The following is a 24,542-nucleotide window of genomic DNA, read 5'->3' as shown; positions in this document are numbered from 1 at the left end:
AGGAAGAAGAACGAGTCCATGCAGAAGACAAACGGACGTAGTCGAACGAATCCTCACAACTCCGGAGCGAAACCGAAGCTAACGAGAGAAGCAAACCGGAAAGAAGCAAACAACATGGTAAAACACACAAGCATAATCATGACATGATGCACAAACAAGTATGATGCATGTCCGGTTTAAAGAGGCATGGCATGGCAAAGTGCACAAACAATACAACAAATTAAGTGGAGCTCAATATGCAACGACTTGCATATTGACGAAACACCACATTCAAGTTATTTAGTTTGCTCTCGTTTATGAACAAGACAAGATTAAATGTTGGTTAACATGGCAAGAGGAGAAGCATAATTAAACTGACTATTTAGGCAAGTTTAAATGAGGTCGGAACAACAAATAACAATTCCGGAAAATCCTCATATGCATATTTTGGAATTGGTACTGTTCTGCCCTAAACCATATTTTAATGTTATTAAACAGTAAAACAAAGTGCACCAAGTTATTCTATGCATTTTCCACCCCATTTACATATAAAGTTCATTAAATTCGGAGATACGGTTATTTAGTTATGAAATAAATCATTTTAGCATGGCATTTGAGCAAAATTAAACAAACAGCATTTTAAACATGGATGCAAGCAGCATATTATCAAACTAGATAAAATTCTAAGCATTTTACATATATAATTCATTTTAATCCGATGCATGGTTGTGGAGTTATTAAATGCATGAACATAAGGGTTTTCTGCAAAACAGTAAAACCTGGTATAATGCTATATTTGCAGAACTGGAAAAAAACATGACACGGGCCGAATCTGCTGGGCAGACTGGGCGCAGGATGTGGGTGCCTCACCATGGGCTCTTGGCCCGGTTGGTGCTGGGTTGGTCTACTGGCGCAGGACGCGGGCTGCTGGGCTGGAGGCGATCGAGGCCTGGTCCACGCGGGCGCGGTCAACGCACGCGGGCGAGTGCTCGTTCGTCTCTGACGAGAGGAAGCAGGCGGCAGCGGGACTTGCAGCGTCGGCGGTCCTCCGGGAAGAAGATGGCGGCGGCTGGGCGGAGCTGTGGGCGAGGAGCCGCAGCGCGGCGGCGGGATCCTACCAGGAAGGGCCTGCAGGTGGCGGATTCGGCGGAACTGGAGGCGGCGCGACGAACTAAGGAGGCGACGGCCTCGGCTCCTGCAGCAAAACGACGGCGAGGCGGAGAAGTCTGCAGCGGCGCGTCGCTAGGAAAAGAAAGGGGCCAGAGGCGACGCAAGGAGCTCTCCAGCGGGCGGTGAGGACGACGCAGAGGCGACCCGAGGTCGCAGATGAACAGGGCGGCGCGGCTCATCTCCATGGACGGACGGCCATGGCGAAATCGAGGCAGAGACGGGGTTGGGCAGAGGAGGCGCCCACGGCGTTGGACTTGGCAAAGCAAGGGAGCTCCGGGACGAGCGAGACGCAGGGGTGGACGTGGGAGGACGGATCCGTCAGTCTCCCGGCTGGGCCTGGTACAAACGGCGGCGTGGGAGCTGCGGCCAACCATGGTTGTTCCTGGTACAGAGAGGGAGAGGCATGAGAGACGAGGGAGAGAACCAGAGGGAGGAGGGACGGAGGAGAAGAAAAGGGGAAGGGGCGACGGGGTCCTGGTGGTGCTGCTGCTTGCAGCCGGTGGTGAGCTGCTCGTGATCCCCTCGGGATCGAGCAGAGGAGGCGCTGGTGGATGGAGGGGGCTGTTGATTGGTGGATTCAAGATTGGGAGGGATCCCGAGGTAGATGGTGAGTTGGTGGCGGCGGCGGACACTGAATGGATGGGACAGATCCCCTAGGTTTTAGGGTTTGGTCTCAAATTAGACTAGGAGTGGACTATATATATGGAAAGGAAGGAAGTTTGGATCTTCCGATCAAAATCTGATTGACGAGAATAAGTATGCTAGGGAGTCCAATAAATAAAACGATGATATTTTGGGGATGTTTGGGGATGACCCGGACCCAACGATGACGACAGCTCGGTTCGGGTTCGGGGAAGTTTCGGACTAGGTTGCGAGGGGGGTCTGAGGGAGATCGACAAAGACAAGGGGGTTTGATGGGCTCAAAGAAGGGAGAGAAGAGAGCGGTTGGTTGATCTGAGAGGAGGTTAATAGGGACAAGGAGGAAGCAGCAACTATGAGCGGATACAAGTTTTACGAAAAACATGCGGATGCAATGCTCATGATGACATGATGAAATGCAACAAACAAATAAAACACACGACGGTCACGCAAAACATGGCAGGCGTCTGGAGCGTCGGTCTTGGGGCGTCACAACACTCCACCACTACAAGAGGATCTCGTCCCGAGATCTAGGATGGCACCGGAGTGAAACGGAAGAGGAAGAGGTAAAACAAAGTTGCTTCTTTGACAAACGAGTGAAACCAAAGAACCTTGAGAGGTTGAACAAATTGAAAGAAAGAATACCATGGAGATGAACGAAATGAAAACACTCCGTTGGACAAGGAACAAGGAATACGGCAAGAAAGAAGAGCTTAAGTGACAAGATAGACATTGAGACCACTCCGGTTAAATGGATAAGCAAGAAAAGAACACGATCCTCACAATTCGAGATGATGAGTGAAGAGAGCAACATCACCATGCCTCCGGAAGAAGAAATAGAAGATAGATCATTGGAATAAAGGAATGGAGAAGAAAATGCCAACTTTTGCCACAAATTATCTTGGAAAGCACCCTTCCAAGAAGGTTAGAACGGAGTTGTTGGAAAACCAACAGCGAAAGGATAAGCTTGTAGTGGGCTTAAGACCTCAAAATTTGAGTTGCAATTCTTCCACTAACGAAAACAAGTAATATAATTGATAACACCAGTGAGATGAAACACTTCTCCCACCAAGGTGATAGAGAGATAACTTGGATCATTAGGATAACACCACAATAGCAACATTCCTTAGGGAAAGCTTTAGGTGAAATCTTTACCAAGATAACTCCAATGGAGGGATTGATAGGTTGAGACCATCTCCTGAACGAAGAGAAAATGATGGATTTAAAATATCTCATTCTTGACAACTTGAATCGCGAAGGGAAATTTTCAAGAATGACATAACACCATCCCAAGAGATAAGGTAGAAAGAATTGCACTTCGGAATGCAAGATGAAGAATGCTTGAACTCCTCAAAACAAAACATGTGTTGAACACTATGTTTATCTTTGAGTATAGCTTGGCGGATCATAAGTTCGAGAGAAATCTTGAAAATAACAATTGAAGAATGAAAGGAATCCTTGATGAACCACCATGTAGAGCCTCCATGAAGAGCTCCGGTAAACAAAAGGATGGTAGAAAGAAAAGAGAAGTTGAAAGAACAAGGTGAAACCTTGCAGTGATAAGATGAAGCTCTGAAATGATATAACCGAGAAAACTTGGAACTCCGGAAAGAAAGATGAACAAATGAAATCAAGAATTTTGATGAACCTCCGGAATAAGGAATTGAATTTACTCGATGAAACAAGAATAAGAATTACATTATGCTCATCCTTCACCAGTTAAATTGATGACAAGCAATGGGTTTAGCATACTACTTATTCTCGTAGAAAGGATTAAGATAGATATGGCGCAAACTTGGGAAGGTCTTCAACGAACCACCGGTAGGATTGGAAAGAACGAATGAATCTATATGATAACGAAGGAAGAGAACTCTTGAACGAACCACCGTAAGAATTGAAAATGAAAGTAGCAAAGGCACAATTCACCGGGAAGAATTGGAAAACGAATGAAGATCACGAGCTGATTAGAGAATACTTGAATGATGCACCGGTAAGATTTGGAGAATGAGAGCTGAAAGCTGGAATGAATAATTCTGAGATGATGGGCTCCGAAGAATCAAACTGAAAAATACTCCTGAAATGCTTCAGATGGGTATGAAAAGAATTCTCACAATCGAAAACAATTATGAGAGGATGGCATAAAGCTAGAACTATGAATCTTCAAGAGAACGGATATGATTTGGAGGAAACTCTTCCTCGGTCTTCAAAATCCGAGAATGACGATAAACACCACCATGAATTGTTGAGGCACTCCATAATGAAAATTAGAAAGGTTGAACCAACGATGAAAAGAATATGAAAGCGAACTTGGAGGATACATTTGACTTATGAGAAATCATTCTTATGTCAAACTTTGAAGGAATTTGGGAATCGCTCCGGGAAAATTAGAAGAGTCAGGTAAGATCCTGGGAAAAGACCTGTGGGTTATGGGCCCACTCAAAAGAAACACCTTTCAATGATTAAAAGAAAGATTGCGCCGGTTGAATTAAATGGCTCAAAAGAGATAACAACCTCGAGATAGCTTGGACGGATTGGGAATGGAAATGCGAATCTTCTGAGATATCTTCAGCACTCCAGATAACATGAATAGCAAGAGGTGGATGATTAAGAGATGCACCGACATGAGAAAGCATTTGAAACGAGGAAAATAATACGATCAACACTGAAAGCTTGACTTGAGTCCACCGGAGAAGAATAGAACGAAGAATAATAGACTTGAAGCTTCCTTAGCATCTTCATGGGAAATCACCGGATAAGAACATTGAAAGAAAAGAATGAGGAGGCTTTGCATCAACAAAAAGGATACTTGATTAAGAAATCTGAGTCCTTGAAGAAAAAGGGTGGGAGGGCGGGAAAACAAAGGCAACTTGGGGCAGATGGAATAAACACCGTTGAGAAAACTTATAATTGATCTTCCGGATGGGGAGAATTTTGGGATCATCTCGAAGAGAAACACACCGGTTGGAAATAGAATTAAGATGGAAAACTTGATGATCAAGAAGGATTAGTATGCACATAGGAATATGAGAACACCACTTAGAAAAGGTAGGGAATCAACACCTAACAATGAAGCAACTCGAATACCACAACTTAAAACAAAACAAAGGATTGGCTCGCAGAATAAGCCGGAAACAAACATATGATAGATCCCATATCGTATCATGTGTGTGTTGGAAAGATATCCTACGAGATACTTGAATTCCCACTTATAAACTCCCGAAACTTTCCGGTTATGCAATCTGGTGTTGGGGATACATGGGACACAATATATCTCACCCAAACTAACAATACCTAGATCCAGCTGTATCCATCCTTCAACACATAACCAAGAAACCTTCGGAAATCATTTACCTCAACCTTCGAAAAGCATCCGTTATACGAGTTATGGCAATACTCCCGAACTCCCGCCCCAGTACTGGGTGGCGTCGAGGTGATCTCACCAACAACTACATAAAAGAGATTTTCGATGTCGGCGAAACTCAGGTATTCCAGAACTGCAACGATAAAATTGTGACGACAACACCTCGGAGCTCAACTCCCCGGGACACTTCCACAAGCCCTAAATGTCAGGAGGCACCAAGAACAATGTTCTCGTCACAAAACCATGGGAACAATTCCAAGATACCCGCGTGATCCTAAATTTTTTTAGTGAAATTTGAGGAGAGAAAAGTCAAAACTTCTACGTCAGGGGGCCTCACCAGAGCGACGAAGGGACTGAGGAGTAAAAAGAATCCTACTCTCCGATATATATAATCCTAAGACTCAAAACATTTTTGTTCTAGACTCAACAACGCCAGCGATTCGATCAAGCAGGGGGCTCCTAAGTCGGGGATGGCTCTCATTACCAACTTGTAACACCCACGATGCGGTTATATCTCCCACGTGTCGAGGCACGACTTAGAGGCATAACCGCATTGTAGGTATTGTCGCAAGAAGGGTCATCTTCACACAATCCCATGTAATGAACAAGAATGGGATAAAGAGTTGGCTTACAATCGCCACTTCACACAATACATTAATTAAACATACATCAACCAGAGTACACACATAGGTCCGACTACGGAACCAAAAGAAAAGAAGACAACCCCAAATGCTAGATCCCCGATCGTCCCAACTGGGCTCCACTACTGATCATCAGGAAACGAAACATAGTAACGACCACGTTCCTCGTCGAACTCCCACATGAGCTCGGTTGCATCACCTGCACTGGTATCATCGACACCTGCAACTGTTGGAAGTATCTGGTGAGTCACGAGGACTCAGCAATCTCACACCCGCGAGATCAAGACTATTTAAGCTTATGGGTAGGAATGGGTAGTGAGGTGGAGCTGCAGCAAGCACTAAGCATATATGGTGGCTAACATACGCAAATGAGAGCGAGAAGAGAAGCAACGCAACAGTCGAGAAGCTAGAAGTGATCAAGAAGTGATCCTGAAACTACTTACGTTCATACATAACCCAGACCGTGTTCACTTCCCGGACTCCGCCAAAAAGAGACCATCACGGTTACACACGCGATTGATGCATTTTAATTAAGTCAAGTGTCAAGTTCTCTACAACCGGACATTAACAAATTCCCATCTACCACATAACCGCGGGCATGGCTTTCGAAAGATAATACCCTGCAGGGGTGTCCCAACTTAGCCCATTATAAGCACTCATGGTCGACGAAGGATATTCCTTCTCCCGGGAAGACCCGATCAGTCTCGGAATCCCGGTTTACAAGACATTTCAACAATGGTAAAACAAGACCAGCAAAGCCGCCCGATGTGCCGACAAATCCCGATAGGAGCTGCACATATCTCGTTCTCAGGGCAACACCGGATGAGACTAGCTACGAGTAAAACCAGCCCTCAAGTTTCCCCAAGGTGGCCCCGCAGGCAGCTCGGTTCGGACCAACACTCGAAGGAGCACTGGCCCCGGGGGGGGGGGGTCTGAAATAAAGATGACCCTCGGGCTCGCGAAAACCCAAAGGAAAAGTATAGGTGGTAGGTGGTCAAATGGTAAAACCAAGGTTGGGCCTTGCTGGAGGAGTTTTATTCAAAGCGAACTGCCAAGGGGGTCCCATAAATCACCCAACCGCGTAAGGGACGCAAAATCAAGGAACATAACACCGGTATGACAGAACTAGGGCGGCAAGAGTGGAACAAAACACCAGGCATAAGGCCGAGCCTTCCACACTTTACCAAGTATATAGATGCATTAATTAAATAAGAGATATTGTGATATGCCAAAATATCCATGTTCCAACATGGAACTAACTTCAACTTCACCTGCAACTAGCAACGCTATAAGAAGGGCTGAGCAAAAGCAGTAACTTAGCCAAACAACAGTTTTCTAGGAAAAGATGGTTAGAGGCTTGACATGGCAATATGGGAGGCATGATAAACAAGTGGTAGGTAGCGCAAGCATAGCGATAGAGCGAACAACTAGCAAATCAAAGATAGAAGTGATTTCGAGGGTATGGTCATCTTGCCTGAGATCCCGCAAGGAAGAAGAACGAGTCCATGCAGAAGACAAACGGACGTAGTCGAACGAATCCTCACAACTCCGGAACAAAACCGAAGCTAACGAGAGAAGCAAACCGGAAAGAAGCAAACAACATGGTAAAACACACAAGCATAATCATGACATGATGCACAAACAAGTATGATGCATGTCCGGTTTAAAGAGGCATGGCATGGCAAAGTGCACAAACAATACTACAAATTAAGTGGAGCTCAATATGCAACGACTTGCATATTGACGAAACACCACATTCAAGTTATTTAGTTTGCTCTCGTTTATGAACAAGACAAGATTAAATGTTGGTTAACATGGCAGGAGGTGAAGCATAATTAAACTGACTATTTAGGCAAGTTTAAATGAGGTCGGAACAACAAATAACAATTCCGGAAAATCCTCATATGCATATTTTGGAATTGGTACTGTTCTGCCCTAAACCATATTTTAATGTTATTAAACAGTAAAACAAAGTGCACCAAGTTATTCTATGCATTTTTCCACCCCATTTACATATAAAGTTTATTAAATTCGGAGATACGGTTATTTAGTTATGAAATAAATCATTTTAGCATGGCATTTGAGCAAAATTAAACAAACAGCATTTTAAACATTTTAAACATGGATGCAAGCAGCATATTATCAAACTAGACAAAATTCTAAGCATTTTACATATATAATTCATTTTAATCCGATGCACGGTTGTGGAGTTATTAAATGCATGAACATAAGGGTTTTTCTGCAAAACAGTAAAACCTGGGATAATGCTATATTCGCAGAACTGGAAAAAAACATGACACGGGCCGAATCTGTTGGGCGGACTGGGTGTAGGATGTGGGTGCCTCACCATGGGCTCTTGGCCCGGTCGGTGCTGGGTTGGTCTACTGGCGCAGGACGCGGGCTGCTGGGCTGGAGGCGATCGAGGCCTGGTCCACGCGGGCATGGTCAACGCACGCGGGCGAGCGCTCGTTCGTCTCTGACGAGAGGAAGCAGGCGGCAGCGGGACTTGCAGCGTCGGCGGACCTCCGGGAAGAAGATGGCAGCGGCTGGGCGGAGCTGTGGGCGAGGAGCGGCAGCGGGATCCGGCCAGGAAGGGCCTGCAGGCGGCGGATCCGGCGGAACTGGAGGCGGTGCGACGAACTGAGGAGGCGACGGCCTCGGCTCCTGCAGCAAAACGACGGCGAGGCGGAGAAGTCTGCAGCGGCGCGGCGCTAGGAAAAGAAAGGGGCCAGAGGCGACGCAAGGAGCTCACCAGCGAGCGGTGAGGACGACGCAGAGGCGACCCGAGGTCGCAGGTGAACAGGGCGGCACGGCTCATCTCCATGGACGGACGGCCATGGCGAAATCGAGACAGAGACGGGGTTGGGTAGAGGAGGCGCCCACGGCGTTGGACTTGGCGAAGCAAGGGAGCTCTGGGACGAGCGGGACGCGGGGGTGGACGCGGGAGGACGGATCCGTCTGTCTCCCGGCTGGGCCTGGTGCAAACGGCGGCGAGGGAGCTGCGGGCAACCATGGTTGTTCCTGATACAGAGAGGGAGAGGCATGAGAGACGAGGGAGAGAACCAGAGGGAGGAGGGACGGAGGAGAAGAAAAGGGGAAGGGGCGACGGGGTCCTGGTGGTGCTGCTGCTTGCAGCCGGTGGCGAGCTACTCGTGATCCCCTCGGGATCGAGCAGAGGAGGCGCTGGTGGATGGAGGGGGCTGTTGATTGGTGGATTCGAGATCGGGAGGGATCCCGAGGTAGATGGTGAGTTGGTGGCGGCGGCGGACACTGAATGGATGGGACAGATCCCCTAGGTTTTAGGGTTTGGTCTCAAATTAGACTAGGAGTGGACTATATATATGGAAAGGAGGGAAGTTTGGATCTTCCGATCAAAATCCGATGGACGAGAATAAGTATGCTAGGGAGTCCAATAAATAAAACGATGATATTTTGGGGATGTTTGGGGATGACCCGGACCCAATGATGACGACAGCTCGGTTCGGGTTCGGGGAAGTTTCAGACTAGGTTGCGAGGGGGGTCTAAGGGAGATGGACAAAGACAAGGGGGTTTGATGGGCTCAAAGAAGAGAGAGAAGAGACCGGTCTGGTTGATCTGAGAGGAGGTTAACAGGGACAAGGAGGAAGCGGCAACTATGAGCGGATATAAGTTTTACGAAAAACATGCGGATGCAATGCTCATGATGACATGATGAAATGCAACAAACAAATAAAACACACGACGGTCACGCAAAACATGGCAGGCGTCTGGAGCATCGGTCTTGGGGCGTCACACATCATCACCTTGCCCTTAACTAGTCTCTGTTTATTTTGCAACTCCCGTTTCGAGTTACTACTCTTAGCAACAGAACCAGTATCAAATACCGAGGGGTTGCTATAAACACTAGTAAAGTACACATCAATAACATGTATATCAAATATACCTTTGTTCACTTTGCCATCCTTCTTATCCGCCAAGTATCTAGGGCAGTTCCACTTCCAGTGACCATTTCATTTGAAGTATAAGCACTCAGTTTCAAGCTTGGGTCTAGTTTTGGGCTTCTTCATGGGAGTGGCAACTGGCTTGCCATTCTTCTTGAAGTTCCCTTTCTTTCCCTTGTCCTTTTACTTGAAACTAGTGGTCTTGTCAACCATCAACACTTGATGCTTTTCTTGATTTCTACCTTTGCTGATTTCAGCATCACGAAGAGCCCGGGAATCGTTTTTGTCATCCCTTGCATATTATAGTTCATCACGAAGTTCCAGTAACTAGAGAACTTTGTCAATCACTATCTTATCTGGAAGATTAACTCCCACTTGATTCAAGCGATTGTAGTACTCAGACATTCTGAGCACATGCTCACTGGTTGATCTATTCTCCTCCATCTTGTAGGCAATTTGCTTGTCAGAGGTCTCATACCTCTTGACTCGGGCATGAGTCTGAAATACCAATTTCAGCTCTTGGAACATCTCATATGCTCCATGGCGTTCAAAACGTTTTTGAAGTCCCGGTTCTAAGCCGTAAAGCATGGTGCACTAAACTATCAAGTAGTCATCATACCGAGCTTTGTCAAACATTCATAACGTCTACATCTGCTCCCGCAGTAGGTCCGTCACCTAGCGGTGCATCAAGGACATAATTCTTCTGTGCAGCAATGAGGATAATCCTCAGATCACGGACCAAGTCCGCATCATTGCTACTATCATCTTTCAACTTATTTTTCTCTAGGAACATATCAAAAATAAAACAGGGGAGCTATACGCGAGCTATTGATCTACAACATAGATATGCAAATACTATCAGGACTAAGTTCATGATAAATTTAAGTTCAATTAATCATATTACTTAAGAACTCCCACTTAGATAGACATCCATCTAGTCATCTAAATGATCACGTGATCCATATCAACTAAACCATGTCTGATCATCACGTGAGATGGAGTAGTTTTCAATGGTGAATGTCTCTATGTTGATAATATCTTCTATATGATTCACGCTCGACCTTTCGGTCTCCAGTGTCCTGAGGCCATATCTGCATATGCTAGGCTCGTCAAGTTTAACCCGAGTATTCTGCGTGTGCAAAACTGGCTTGCACCCGTTGTATGTGAACGCAGAGCTTATCACACCCGATCATCACGTGGTGTCTCAGCACGAAGAACTGTCGCAACGGTGCATACTCAGGGAGAACACTTATACCTTAATTTTTTTTAGTAAGGGATCATCTTAAATGCTACCGTCGTACTAAGTAAAATAAGATGCATAAAAGATAAACATCACATGCAATCAAAATATGTGACATGATATGGCCATCATTATCTTGTGCCTTTGATCTCCATCTCCAAAGTACCGTCATGATCTCCATTGTCACCGGCATGACACCATGATCTCCATCATCTTGATCTCTATCAATGTGTCGTCACATGATTGTCTCGCCAACTATTGCTTTTGCAACTATTCCTATCGCATAGTGATAAAGTAAAGCAATTATATGGCACTTGCATCTTATGCAATAAAGAGACAACCATAAGGCTCCTGCCAGTTACCGATAACTTTAACAAAAAATGATTATCTCATACAACAATTTATATCTCATCACGTCTTGACCATATGACATCACAACATGCCCTAGGCATCAAAAACCACAACGATTTTTCGTCAAGTGTGCTGTTTTAACCTTCAACAAGGACCGGGCGTAGTCACACTCGATTCAACTAAAGTTGGAGAAACAGACACCCACTTGCCACCTGTGTGCGAAGAACGGTGGTAGAACCAGTCTCATGAACGCGGTCATGTAGTGTCGGTCTGGGCCGCTTAATCCAACAATACCGCCGAATCAAAGTATGACATGCTGGTAAGCAGTATGACTATTATCGCCCACAACTCTTTGTGTTCTACTCATGCATATAACATCTACGCATAGACCTGGCTCGGATGCCACTGTTGGGTTATGCAGTAATTTCAAAAAAATTCCTACGCACATGCAAGATCCATCTAGGTGATGCATAGCAACGAGCGGGGAGAGTGTGTCCATGTACCCTCGTAGACCGAAAGTGGAAGCGTTTAGTAACGCGGTTGATGTAGTCGAACATCTTCGCGATCCAACCGATCCAAGTACCGAACGCACGGCATGTCCGCAATCTGCACATGTTCAGCTCGGTGACGTCCCTCGTACTCTTGATCCAGCTGAGGCCGAGGGAGAGTTTCGTCAGCATGACAGCGTGATGACGGTGATGATGAAGTTACCGGCGCAGGGCTTCGCCTAAGCACTACGACGATATGATCATGGTGTGGAATTGTGGAGGGGGCACCGCACACGGCTAAGACAAATCTTGGAGTGCCTTTGGGGTGCCCCTGCCCACGTATATAAAGGAGGGAGGAAGAGGAGGCCGTCCCTAGAGGGGGCGCGCCAAAGAGGGGAGTCCTACTTGGACTCCCGGTCCAAGTAGGATTCGACCCCCCTTTCCTATTCCAACTAGGAGAAGGAAGGGAAGGAGGAAGATGGGAGAAGGAAGGGGGGGGGCGCCGCCCCCTCCTAGTCCAATTTGGACCAGCCCATGGGGGGGCACCCCTTGAGACCCTTCTCTCCTTTCCCGTATGGCCCATTAAGGCCCACTACTTCCCCCGGCGAATTCTCGTAACTCTCCGGTACTCCAAAAAATACCCGAATCACTCGGAACCCTTCCAATGTCCGAATATAGCCTTCCAATATATCGATCTTTACCTCTCTACCATTTCGAGACTCCTCGTCATGTCCGTGATCTCATCCGGGACTCCAAACAAACTTCGGTCATCAAATCAAATAACTCATAATACAAATCGTCATCGAACGTTAAGCGTGCGGACCCTACGGGTTCAAGAACTATGTAGACATGACCGAGACACATCTCCGACCAATAACCAATAGCGGAACTTGGATGCTCATATTGGCTCCTACATATTCTACGAAGATCTTTATCGGTCAAACCGCATAACAACATACGTTGTCCCTTTTGTTATCGGTATGTTACTTGCCGAGATTTGATCGTCGGTATCATCATACCTAGTTCAATCTCGTTACTGGCAAGTCTCTTTACTCATTCCATAATGCATCATCCCGTAACTAACTCATTAGTCACATTGCTTGCAAGGCTTATAGTGATGTGCATTACCGAGAGGGCCCAGAGATACCTCTCCGATACACAGAGTGACAAATCCTAATCTTGATCTATGCCAATTCAACAAACACAATCGGAGACACCTGTAGAGCATCTTTACAATCACCCAGTTATGTTGTGATGTTTGATAGCACACTAAGTGTTCCTCCGGTATCCGGGAGTTGCATAATCTCATAGTCAGAGGAACATGTATAAGTCATGAAGAAAGCAGTAGCAATGAAACTGTAACGATCATAATGCTAAGCTAACGAATGGGTCTTGTCCATCACATCATTCTCCTAATGATGTGATCTCGTTCATCAAATGACAACACATCTCCATGGTTTAGGAAACATAACCATCTTTGATAAACGAGCTAGTCAAGTAGAGGCATACTAGGGACACTTTGTTTTGTCTATGTATTCACACATGTACTAAGTTTCCGGTTAATACAATTCTAGCATGAATCATAAACACTTATCATGATATAAGGAAATAAATAATAACTTTATTATTGCCTCTAGGGCATATTTCCTTCAGTTCTTGTTCCCCTTGCGCATGCCATCATCTCCATGCTTGAACTTGCTCCAAGGTTCATCTTTCTTGTCCAAGGTAGGCCCTTCATTTGTAAGAAAAACAAATGTATCCAATTTAGGCAGCATCATATTCTCATGAACATTAGAATTGTTACCAAGAAATCAAAGTACCTAGTAATTCAATTGGCGTGCGCCAGCTCTAGTAATTGGTCGAGTATGTATAGCAGCAGGGGCTGTGGGTGTAACAATGGTATTGATGTCCTCATCATCCTCCCCTTCTTGAAATGAAGTCGTCCTCGACGGAAGCTCATCTTCCTCACCCAAATAAGGCTTCAGATCTGCAATGTTAAAAGTGGGACTAACCCCAAAATCTGCAGGCGGCTCAAGTTTATATGCATTATCATTTATTTTCTCTAACACCTTAAAAGGACCATCAACACGTGGCATTAGCTTTGATTTGCGCAAATTAGGAAATCTATCCTTACGCAAATGTAACCAAACAAGATCTCCAGGTGCAAACACAACATGTTTTCTACCTTTATCTCCAGCAAGTTTATATTTAGCCTTCATACGCTCAATGTTTTCCTTAGTTAACTCATGCATTTTTAAGATTAATTCAGCACGTTTTTTAGCATCAAAATTAACCTTCTCCGAAGATGGAAGAGGCAACAAATCAATAGGTGCACGAGGTAGGAAACCATACACAATGTCAAAAGGGCACATCTTAGTAGTAGAATGCAGCAAACGATTACAAGCAAATTCAATATGAGGCAAGCATCCTTCCCACATTTTCTTGTTATTCTTCAAAACAGCCCTAAGCATAGTAGGCAATGTTCTATTTACTACTTCAGTTTGTCCATCAGTTTGGGGGTGACAAGTAGTACTAAAAAGAAGTTTAGTCCCCAACTTAGCCCATAAACATCTCCAAAAGTGGCTAAGAAATTTAGTATCACGATCGGAAACAATAGTATTTGGCACACCATGCAAGCAAATAATTTCACGAAAGAACAAATCAGCAACATTAACAGCATCATCGCTTTTATGACATGGTATAAAGTGTGCCATTTTCGAGAATCTATCCACAACAACAAATATGCTATCCCTCCCCTTCTTTGTTCGAGGTAAATGTAAAACAAAGTCCATAGATATATCCTCCCAAGGAACACTAGGTACAGACAAAGGCATATATAAGCCATGAGGATTGAGTCGTGTCTTAGCTTTTTGACATGTAGTGCAGCGAGCAACAAAACGCTCAACATCCCGTCTCATCTTTGGCCAAAAGAAATGTGTAGCAAGCACGTCCTCCGTCTTAGTCATGCCAAAGTGTCCCATTAATCCTCCTCCATGCGCCTCCTGCAACAACAAAAGACGAACGGAGCTAGCTGGAATGCATAGCTTGTTAGCATGAAACACATATCCATCATTAATGACGAACTTGTTCCATGTTCTCCCTTCTTTAAAATTCTGCAACACATCTTTAAATTCAGCATCATGCACATATTGTTCTTTGATGGTCTCCAAACCAAATATTTTAAAGTCAATTTGTGAAAGCATAGTATAACGACGAGACAATGCATCAACAAGAACATTTTCTTTACCCTTCTTGTGTTTAATGACATAAGGGAAAGTCTCAATGAATTCAACCCATTTAGCATGTCTACGATTCAGTTTGGCTTGACTTTTAATGTTTCAAAGACTCGTGATCAGAATGTATAACAAATTCTTTGGGCCATAAATAATGTTGCCACGTTTCTAAAGTCCGACAAGAGCATATAATTCTTTATCATAAGTAGAATAGTTCAGACTAGGCCCACTCAATTTTTCAGAAAAGTATGCAACAGGTTTGCCATCTTGTAATAACACACCTCCTAATCCAATTCCACTAGCATCACATTCAAGCTCAAAAGTCTTATTAAAATCAGGAAGTTGGAGTAAAGGAGCATGTGTCAACTTATCTTTCAATACCATGAAGGCTTCTTCCTGTGCGGTACCCCAAACAAAAGGCACACCCTTCTTCGTAAGCTCATTGAGAGGTGCAGCAATGGTGCTGAAATCTCTCACAAAACGCCTATAGAAACCAGCGATTCCCAGAAAACTCCTCACTTGTGTGACCTTTTTGGGCTGCGGCCAAATCTCAATAGCTTCAATCTTGGCTTTATCAACTTCAATTCCCTGTGGAGTAACAACATAGCCAAGAAAAGATACTCGGTCGGTGCAACAGGTGCACTTCCCAAGGTTACCAAACAAACGTGCATCACGTAGAGCAGTAAAAACAACACATAAATGTTCCAAATGTTCTTCCAAAGATAAGCTATAAATCAGTATATCACCAAAATAGACTACCACAAATCGTCCAATGAAAGCACGTAAAACTTCGTTCATTAATCTCATGAAAGTACTAGGTGCATTAGTTAACCCAGAGGGCATGACAAACCACTCATATAAACCAAACTCAGTTTTAAATGCTGTTTTCCATTCATCTCCCAATTTCATACGAATTTGATGGTATCCACTACGCAAATCAACTTTGGAGAATATAGTAGAGCCACTCAATTCATCAAGCATATCATCTAGCCTAGGAATAGGATGACGATAACGAATAGTAATATTATTATTGCCTCTACAATAAACACACATACGCGACATACCATCCTTTTTTGGCACTAGTATAATAGGAACAACACAAGGACTAAGAGATTCGCGTATATAACCTTTGTCGAGCAGCTCCTGTACTTGACGCATAATCTCCTTCATCTCCTCTAGATTGGTACGGTATGGCGCACGGTTTGGCAACGAAGCACTGGGAATTAAGTCAATCTGATGCTCAATCCCTCGAATAGGTGGTAATCCCGGTGGCACGTCTTGTGGAAAGACGTCAGCGAACTCCTGCAAAATGTTAGTGACAGCAGGAGGCAAAGAGGAAGGCACGTCCTCGAATGAAAAATAATGCCTCTTTGCACACAAAAGCATAGCAAACAGATTTGCTCACATCTAGATCATCAATATCAGATTTGGTGGCAAGTAAGCATGCACTTTTCAATTTAATTTCAAAAGCAACACTAGATGGTTTATTATGAGGCTTCATTTATTGCTCAAATTTGGCCACAATCTGATTTTCACTCTTATTTTTCTCCTGTTTTGCTTTATTAGCTCTATTAATATGATCTTTCAAAATGGAATCAGGAGACATAGGAAGCAAAGTAATATGTTTATCCTTATGAACAAGAGTATACTGATTGTTTCTACCATGGTGTGCATAATTTTTATCAAATTGCCATGGTCTACCAAGTAATAAGGAACATGCTTGCATGGGGACCACATCACAATCAACATAATCAGCATATGTAGAGATACTAAAATGCACACGAACAATACGTGTTACCTTAACCTTGCCGCTGTTGTTGAACCATTGGATGTAGTAAGGATGTGGATGTGGTCTTGTGGTGAGAGATAGCTTCTCCACCATCTCCATGCTAGCCAAGTTGTTGCAGCTCCCTCCATCAATGATGACGCGAGCAGAGCGTTCCTTCACAACTCCCTTTATGTGGAACAAATTGTGCCTCTGATTTTGCTCAGCTTGCATGACATGCACACTCAAAACACGTTGAGCAACTAAACTTTCATACCTGTCAGCGTCGTCAGCAGCCAATTATTGCGTCTCTTGTTCAGAATCATCTCCACTATGTTCTTCACTTGTAATAAGAGTCAAAGTCTCCTCATCGTAGTCACTAGCGGACTCATACCCACCATTGTCGGTGTCAAAACCGGCGGATCTCGGGTAGGGGGTCCCGAACTGTGCATCTAAGGTCGATGGTAACAGGAGACAGGGGACACGATGTTTACCCAGGTTCGGGCCCTCTCTATGGAGGTAATACCCTACTTCCTGCTTGATTGATCTTGATGAATATGAGTATTACAAGAGTTGATCTACCACGAGATCGTAATGGCTAAACCCTAGAAGTCTGGCCTGTATGACTATGATAATGAGGTCTTCTCCTCTCCGGACTAAGTCCTTCTATTTATATAGACACCGGGAGGATCTAGGGTTACACAAGGTCGGTTACAAGGAAGGGAATCTACATATTTGGTCGCCAAGTTTGCCTTCCACGCGAAGGAGAGTCCCATCCGGACACGGGTGCAGTCTTCGGTCTTCATGTCTTCACAGCCCATCAGTCCGGCCCATGGCTAACAGGCCGGACGCTCGAGGACCCCTTAGTCCAGGACTCCCTCAGTAGCCCCTGAACCTGGCTTCAATGACAAGGTGTCCAGCGCGTAGATCTGTCTTCAGCCTTGCAAGGCGGGTTCCTCCTTCCAAACTCCAAGATAGTCTTCAGACGTATTGATTGTGTCTGGACCTGTAACACACGCACCACACACAATTGCGGAGGGAATATAATATCCCACGAGCCCCATCTGCTGACAACTTTTTGCAAGATGACATCACATCTGTTCGATCACTATATCAAACCGTTTTTGTCCACCGTTCCGTGTTTCGAGATGCGGTTTCCATTGGCACGTCTTGTCAAAGCAGAGATCGTGTCCCCTTATTGCGGGATTTTCATCAATGTGGGCGTGGGTGACCCAACCGTGCCGTTTACACAGCCCTTGGGAATAGGCGAGTTTAAGGGTGAGTGGGGAGGCGTTCGATATTTACTGCCTTTATAAGGGGATAAGGATTCCCCCCTCTTCTCCCACGCTTTCTCTCTTCCTTCGCCCTTCCACCTTTGAGCTCCAGTGCCGAAGTTCTCATCTTCTTCCCACTTAATCTAGCACTCAACCATGTCCGGATCCGGAGGCCAAGGCAAGTGGATGGTCTCCTCCGTCAAGGAGAAAGACATTACTGAGCTTCGGGCGGCCGGGTACTTGGCGAAGGAAATCGCCCATCGTCTGCCGGCCGAGGGACAAGTCGTCCCCATGCCGAAGCCCAACGAGAGGGTGGTATTCATCCCTCATTTCTTCCGCGGACTAGGGTTTCCACTCCACCCTCTCATCCGTGGGCTGATGTACTATTACGGGATAGACTTTCACGATCTATCCCCGAACTCCTTCCTCAACATCTCGGCGTTCATCATCGTGTGTGAGGCCTTCCTCCGCATCCAACCCCTCTTCGGGCTGTGGCTCAAAGTCTTCAACGTGAAGCCGAAGACGGTGGATGGCCAGCGCACGGAGTGTGGAGGAGCCATGGTGAGTAAGCTGTCCAATGTCTCCTGGCCGAAAGGCACTTTCGTGGAGACTGTCAAGGAATGACAGAAACAATGGTTCTACATTACGGAACCCCGCGGCACCAACTGGGCCGCGGCTGCCAAATTCAACCTCGGTGCTCCAATGCGGCTCACCTCCTGGGTCGAGAAGAGCCCGAACTGGTGTTCGCCAGGCGAGCTGATAGCGCTGCATACGCGCGTTCAGAGCATGGTAGACAAGAATGTCAAACTTGTCGATATAATCCAGGTGATGCTAGTTTGCCGGATTCTCCCGTGCCAAAGCCGAAGCCTCCCGCTATGGAAGTTCAATCCGAAGAAGCACCATGCCCTGAAGAGGCTCTTCGAGACCACTCACAAAGTTGCCTGGAGGTTGCTCTTCAAGGGCAACGAGATACTGCCAACCACGGATTCAGGCCATGGGCATGATGTTAACCACCCCGCCAGCAAGGTAAGTTTTTAACGCGTCCTCTACTTGTTTGTTTCAAGGAGGAAATCTGAACTTTTACTATCATTGCTTCTTCCGGAATGGATGGAGAGGGCGAAGAAGATCCAGTGCCCGGCTCTGCTGCCTGAAGAGCCAGTCATTCCGCGTCTAGCGAAGATGCTGGTGCCGGCGCCCTATATGGCGCCGGCGAAGAAGGCCAAGGGGAAGGCCAAAGGGGTCCGGAGTGGCCCCCATCACAAGGGCGCTTCGGACGCGACGTCCGAAGACAAGACCTGCTCCTCCGCCGCCAAAGATGACGACGATGATGATGATGAGGAGGAGAACAACCCTCCTCCTGATGAGGGAAGGAAGAAGAGGACGGCCCCCACAATTCTGGAGACGGAGGCGCCCAAGAATGGGAAAGGCCAGCTTGCGGGCAACTCGGCATGGGACGTCGACAGTAGTCTGGAGCGACGCCCCCGCACTAAGCCTCGGGCCGCATCATAAGTGCTAAGACTCATACATGCCCATAGATCTAACCTTTCCTCCTTGTCGTATTGACATGGTCAATCATGCTATTACAGTCCGGCCCACGGCAGCTCCCAGCGATCCTCATCAGAGGGTTCATTGGACACGAAGGTGATGGCCAGCGAGACACCGCCGGCCGCATACTCTCCCAAGGCCAAGGGAGACGACGAGGTGCTCTCCCAACGGACCTTCCCAGGCCGGGGAGGGGCACCAGAAGGCGAATCCCCCGTCGCCGAACACCAGGGGGAGTCAATTCCCATGGAGACTGGGGATGAGGGCCGTATTCAATTCGGCCCTCAACCGGACTCAATTCCGGAGACCGTTACGGCTTCGGGATCCGGCACGCAACCTGCTTCAAAAGAAGGGGGTATGCCTATTCCACCGGTGACCCCTGTCCAACCAGGGGCACCAGATAATCCGCTGGAAGCGCTGCGAGGCGCTTCCATTGTGGACGAGCACCGTGTTCTTATGGGCACGGTGATTGAAAGGGTTCAGTCCGCCAAGAGTGGACTGACCGAAGCCTGCAGCAGCCTGCTGACAGGTTTTGAGGTAAGCGACGCGAAAAGAGAAAATCCCGATATAGACAGTAGCCCCTGAGACACTGTCTGGTGTCCGGAAAGGAAAACCGGACAGAGGATCAATCCCTGATGGCAGGCAACTAACTAAACTTGTCTGAAATGAATACGCAGGCGTCGCTATTGGCCGCAGCCTCACATACTGCCGAAGTCTCCAGACTAAAGCAGAGACTGAAGCAGGCCGAGGAGGAGCTCGGTCAGGTGAGGAGGCAGCTCCAAGAAAAACAAGGTATGTGATAACCCGTTTTATATTAAGAAGGTAAAATGATATGCATTGACTGAAGTGTCAAGATGTATATAGAAGCGACGACGGAGGTCGAGGCCCTGAAAGAGGCCCTGGCCGAAGCCGAGGGGAAGGCTGTCAAGGAGCAGGACGCCTGTAAGAAGCTCAAGGCCCGGGTCAACGAGGCTCAACAAGAGCTCCAGAACACGGTGAGGAAGTGCGAGATCTTGGAGCGTGACGTGTTGGTTCGAGAGACCGAACTCGCCAAGGCTCGACAGAGTGCGGAGACGGCCCGGAATGAGGTCCAGGGCACCCTCCAAGAAATCCATGAGGCCAGGAAGATCGCGGCGGGTAAGGTATTTAGTATGCAAAGCAAGTATATGAAGAAGAAGTATTTCTTACTAACTCGGATTCGGAGTTCTCCAGGAGCCTACCCAGATTTGCCGCGTAGTGTGTCCGACGCCGCGGAGTTCTTTCGAGCCGAAGAGGGGAGCTCCACGGAGAAATTATTCTGGTCACAGTATCTTGCGCCAGAGCATCCCGTGCCCTTCACCGATCAGCTGAAACAGCTGGTGGAGTTGCATAGGGTGGCCGAACTAGCCATGAAGGATTTGATAATCCGGCTATGGCCAACCGAAGCTATGCCCGGCAGCTACTTCGGACTCGTGAAGCGGCTGGTGAACGCCTGTCCTCGGCTGGACGTCGTCAAGCGATCGTCCTGTATTGAAGGTGCGCGCATGGCCTTCGCCCGTTGCAATATGTGGTGGGTGAAGATGGATGCCGTCGAGCTGACCAGGGGGGCGCCAGAGGGCAAGGAGTACCGCACACCCGAGCGCTATTTTGCGGATGTCTTAGAGGGGTCTCGCATTGTGGCAACGCAGTGTGGGCAAGACATTATTTTTGAATGAATATATTCGTGTTGTCTTTGCCTTTTATGATGAAACAAAGTCGGTTTGTAATATAATGCTTGTTATGTTATAATTTTTTCCTCCTTTGCAGCCGTGTTGTATGAAATCTGAGGGTTGGCCAGTCATCGGCTTCTGCCCCCACGTAGGTAGTACGGAGGTGTTCGGGATGGAATCTAAACAATCTTGATCCAATTATATGGTCCTTGAAGGAGTTGTTTAGCGCAACGAACTAGGCAATCAGACTATGCGCTTAAACGCCCTCACTTAGCCATAGGAGTTTTATAATAAAACATGGGCGCAACCCCTGGTATTCGAACCAGAGTGCTATGAGCGTCTGATCGGGAAGTACCGATCCTTCGCGTAATGTGGAAAAAATCTCCAACGATTTGCAACCTCTCGAACAGCTGACCGGCTCTCGCCGTATCATGGCAGTTAGTTTTCGGCTTTCTCTACCGAGGTGCTTCTTTGGATAAACCAGGGCACAACCACAACAGTTCTCCCTTTACTACCTTAGCCGATATAGCGGAACGTAAGGTAGCAAGCACAGGAGCCGGACAACCCAACTATTGACCAAAGACATGATTCGGAGCCAATGCATATAATGCTAAATTCGGGGTGCCGAACTGTACTGTAAAAGTGTTTGGACTTTTGTTGGCATGTTGTGGGGTGCTATGAAGCCCCTGGCAAGGTGGAATTACCAGGAAGGAAAAAGGCAAAAAGAAAGAAAGGGGAAGAACCAGTGGTAAGCTAAAGCCGTGGAGATTTAGGCCGCAAACTATTTCAATTATAATTTCATTGGTGCGTTAAAGCACGTTCATACAAGTGGTGCAATAAGAAGAAAGGCTATTTACTATGCCTTCACCAAGAGAGAGCTGCGTATGGATCCTGAGAAACAGGTAGAGTGATCGTTGAACGAAACCACCTAGAGAAGTCCCCCATATATCTGCGGCTCTCCCGTGCCGAGCTTGTATAATACCATCCAACAGAATCAACTGACTGCTCTTATTCTTGCCGTCTTGGTGTGCTTGTCCTTTGAGAGGATCCATGATCAGGCCATTGGATGAGGTCTGCGGGATTGAGACCTGAAAGGAAAAAGTGAAAGTGAAAGTATGTGTGTGTCCGGTGCTGATTGAGCCGCACTGTGGATCACAAGCTAGCTGTGCCTCTATCGATGCCCATGGAATTTCGAGTGCGTAGTTATGTACGCGCGGCGCGGATGCCACTGCTTGATTGGGACTGAGACTGTCAGGACCGGATTTTCGGGGTATCAATTTCCCAAAAATGGTCCTTGTGCTCACCAGCCCCAGGATTACTCTTAGCTGATGAGGCACCAACTTGATACAGAGATTCCAAGCAAAATTACAAAATATGTGGCACAAGACCATTCTGGCCTATGAGTACAACAAATGGTTTCTAGTGGTTGATGGCGGAAGCGGTTTGTGGTTCATCAGTGGCCATGGGACTCCATTTCCCACAGGAACAGCTGACCAGGATAACTCCTATCTTCGCGAGGCTGCTATCACCATTGCGTAGGTTCCGGGGCTGTCGTCGCAACGCTCCTCTCCACGCATGAAATCTGGCCAAGACAATAGCCAGGGACAATCCAGTGAGTACTTTGAATGTACTCGCAAACATTATGATCATGCTCTGAAATATTCTATGATCACAACGTCAGCCACGAAATAAAAATCCATGATGCACGCAAGCAGGTTGTTCCTATGAATATGCAATAAGGGAGCAGAAATAGAATGCACCGATCGGGTGTCTGAAGCGACGCCTCGAAAGGATAATAATATAAAGCATGCCTCAGTCGGGCGTCTGAGCGACACCACATAAAGGGTTTATAAATAATTTAAAATAACAAGCGTGCCACAGTCGGGTGTCTGAGAGACACCGCATAAAGGGCTTATAAGTAAATTAAATAACAAGCATGCCACAGTCGGGCGTCTGAGCGACACCCCATAAAGGGCTTATAAGTAAATTAAATAACAAGCATGCCACAGTTGGGCGTCTGAGCGACACCACATAAAGGGCTTATAAGTAATTTAAATAACAAGCATGCCACAGTCGGGCGTCTGAGCAACACCACATAAAGGGCTTATAAGTAATTTAAATAAAAAGCATGCCACAGTCGGGCGTCTGAGCGACACCACATAAAGGGCTTATAAGAGAATAATCGTAGTGAGTAACTAGGAGGTAGAACCGTCCAAGGGATACTCAATAATTCAAATAATGTAAATGGTTAGTCCACAATAATAATAATCATAATCCTCATATGTCACAGGTCATAATCAATGTTCTGGTTTAGCAGTTTTTCCTCCGAAGACTGACACTAAGACCGACACTTGACCCATCCCAGACTGTAGTCCTTAAACATGGACACGGCTATTCGAATAGATATAATCTCTGTAGAGGGTGTACTCTTTACCCACGAGTAACGGATTTCTTTTAGTCCATCGGGACTAATTCCGTCTACGGTCTTTTAATTGAAAACACACCTAACCGCACACACGAGCCTAACTTACCGGTGTCTGGAATCACCCACGACACCCGTTAAGCGAAACTCTAAGTGGGGAGACTACAACCTCGATTAGCACGGGATCACAAAATTTATACCGCGCGCAAACTAGGGGAGCTACCCCTTCGGCTCCAACCGAAAACACCCATGCCCCCGGACCAGGTGGCATGCCTACCAGAGGCCTCCGGTATCTTCCACCATGGCCTCTCTGTACGCTGTGTGCTAGGAAGGGGTTGACAACTTACTGAACCGTACCCTACTTGTGGCAGGGACAAGTGGTAGTATGAAACAAGTATGGGGGTTACTGGAACAAGACTCGATTTATGGTCGACTCAGGAGGTTTAAGTATTCCCTGCATGGTTAGCATAACAAATATGTTTCAACCAACAGAAAAAATCATCACTCATCATACCTCACTATGCCGTACCGGACACAATCGTCTCGACAAAGACTGGAGACAAGCTCGTGTCTACCCAAGACAGAGGCTTTCCCGGATTCCTTCCGGTAGGCATGAAAGGTATACGAGGGTGATTACTATCACAAACATATCAAATTCCAACAGCACGGAATCATCAATATGCACTCATGGGTATGACCATATCACATAAAATAACGAATACTCCGTGTGACGGTGGTGTTGTAACCGTTATCAAACAACGCACAACAGTATTATGCCAGGGTTCAGAATGCTTGCCTTCAAGAGTATGCAAGTGGGGTGCATTTTTTT

Source organism: Triticum aestivum, chromosome 7D (genome assembly GCF_018294505.1).
Source record: "Triticum aestivum cultivar Chinese Spring chromosome 7D, IWGSC CS RefSeq v2.1, whole genome shotgun sequence".
Taxonomy (NCBI): Eukaryota; Viridiplantae; Streptophyta; class Magnoliopsida; order Poales; family Poaceae; genus Triticum; species Triticum aestivum.
This window is presented reverse-complemented; position numbering follows the sequence as displayed.